Below are 2839 nucleotides of genomic sequence, written 5' to 3' on the forward strand. Positions count from 1 at the left end.
TGAGCAGCTCTGCTTTGCCTCTTTTATCTGGTTTTATCTTCGTTGTCTAGCTGTTCTTGTGACTTTTTGTTAGGGTATGTTTATTTGTTATTTTTTGTTTTCTTCCTTTTTGTCTTTGTTTTTATTTTGGTGTCTGGAGATTTTCTTGCTTTCTTATATTTTCTCTCTGTTTCTCTCTTTCTTTCTTCATCTCTCTCTCTCTCTCTCTCTCTCTCTCTCTCTCTCTCTCTCTCTCTCTCTTTTCTCTCTTTCTCTTTCTCTCTTTCTCTTTCACTCTCTCTCTCCCTCTCTCACTCTCTTGCTCTTTATCTCTCTCTCTCTCTCTCTCTCTCTCTCTCTCTCTCTCTCTCTCTCTCCCTCTCTCTCTCTCTCTCTCTCTCTCTCTCTCTCTCTCTTTCTCTCTCTTCTTCCCTCCATTCCTACTCCATCCCTCTTTTCTCATCTCCCTGTCTCTATTTTCATTTCTATCAGAAATTTCTTGTATTATTCAAATGATAATTATGTTAATGATAATTATGATAATGAAGATTATTATAATATTTATGATGATAACAATGATGGAACAAAAATAATGATAATGCTGATGGCAATAATAACAGTAATGATGGTGCTAACAACTTGACAATAACAACAGTTATGATAACAATAATGAGGATGGTATGATAGTTATAATAACAATAACTATGACAATAATGATAATGATGATAACAACAATAATAATGATCATGAGATTAATAACAATAATGAGAACGATTATACTGATAATATTGATAATAATGATAATAAGAATAATGACATTGTTAAATTGTAATAATAATGTTGTTAGTAGCTTTATTCTTATCATTGACATTATTATCAATATTGTTATTATCATTAGTATCATTATCGTCATTATCTATATTATTATTACTAGTTATTAATATTGTCATTAGGATTAGTATCATCATTATTTTTACCATTATCATTATCACCATCATTGTTATCGTTATCATTATCATTGTTTGTTAGTTAGTTAGCTCGATAACTCAAACAGTTATGAACCGGTTTTTACCAGGTGTGTCTTATCACACCTTAGATGCCATTGTAGTGATCCTACTCAGAATAACTAAAAAAAGAATTCAGATTATTTATATATTTATTTCCAAAGGTGTGTCTTATCACAAAGATGCAATTGTGGTGATCCTCCTCAGAATAACTTAAAAGGTTATGAACAGATTTTTATGATTTTTTACTAGCGATGCGTCTTAGTCAAACTTGGATGCCATTTAAGTTTTGATGGTGATCCTAATCCTGATCTGGATCCAGGATAGTTTGGCAACATAACTCAAAACCTTATGACCATGAAATGATCCGGATCCAAAATTTCTATAAAGGATTCATAAGGATTGCGAGATAGTGAAACACAGACGTCATCAGTGTACTTGAGAAAGAGGTGATGTTAACGTAATTCTTTAAATGTGAATATTTCATCTCATCAGGGACCCACCCTATTGCCTTGGCGGAGGTATGCGCTCTCTGGGTGCTTCTAGTTATGGTAATAGTAATACCACTGCTAATGATGTTGTTGTTGCTATCATCATCCATATCAATATCATTATCGTCATTTTTCATCATTATCACCAAAGCAGAATAAAAAATGCTCTCTGCTTCCCCTCTTCGATCGCACATTCCCCTCGCCTCCCCTTCTCTTCCCTTTTCTCCCCTTCTTTCCCCCTCCGAATCACAATTTCCTCTTCCTCTTCCTCTGTGCTTCGACCCGTTATCCTCACTTCCAAGCCTATCATCCTCCCTCATCTCCCCCTTTTTATCTTCCTTCTCTTCCTCCTTCTCCTCTTTCTTTCCTTCTTTTGATTTGTTTTTCTTTCTGTAAGAATTTTTCTGTAATTTTCTTATTTTCTTCTGTTCTTCTTATTTTTCATTTTCTTTTTCTTCGTTGTTATTTATATCCCTTTCTTCTGTTTTTTTCCTTCTTCCATTTTCTTTAGCTAGCTTTCATATTTTTCTTCGTCTTTTCATATTCTCTTCTGGTTGTTTGTCTTCTTATTTGTGTTCTTTCTTCTTCATCATCTTCATCCCCCCTGCTATCTCCCCTTCCCATCTCTCTTCCTCCTCCTCCTTCCCCTCTCCCTTTCCCTTCCCTCCTCTCTCCCTCCTCCCTCCCTCCCCCTTTCCCTTCCCCACCCCCTCCCACTCCCCCTTTCCCTTCCCCACCCCCCTCCCACTTTCTCTCTCACCATCCTTCCCTCCCTCCCCTCCTCCCCTCCCCCTCCTCCCTCCCCTCCCCTCCCTTTCCCTTCCCCACCCCCTCCTACTTTTCCTTCCCCTCCCCCCTCCCCACTCTTCCTTCTCCTAGCCCCTTCTTCCTCCCTCCTTCTTTCCCTTCCCCAGCCCCCTCCCCCTTTCCCTTCCCCACCCCCTCCCACTCTTCCTTTTCCCTCGCCCCTCTCACTCCTCCCAACCCCTCCCACTCCTTCCCCCTACCCCCTCCCACTTCTCTCTCCCCATCCTTCCCTCCTCCCCCTCCCCCTTTCCCTTCCCCCTCCACCTCCCCCCTTCCCTTCCCTCCCCCTCCCAATCTTCCTTCCCCTCCCCACTCCCACTCCTCCTTCCCCTCATCCCTCACATTCTTCCTTCCACTCGCCCTTTCCCCTCGCCCCTCGCCCCTTCTTCCTCCCTCCCCCTTTCCCTTTCCCTCCCCCTCCACTCCCTTCCCCCTTTCCCTACCCTCGCCCCTCCCACTCCTCCTTCCCCTCGCCCCTCCCACCTTCCCTTTCCCTCCACCTCCCAATCCCCCCTCCCACTCCTCCTTCCCCTCCCCACTCCCACTCCTCCTTCCCCC

Source organism: Penaeus vannamei, chromosome 19 (genome assembly GCF_042767895.1).
Source record: "Penaeus vannamei isolate JL-2024 chromosome 19, ASM4276789v1, whole genome shotgun sequence".
Taxonomy (NCBI): domain Eukaryota; kingdom Metazoa; phylum Arthropoda; class Malacostraca; order Decapoda; family Penaeidae; genus Penaeus; species Penaeus vannamei.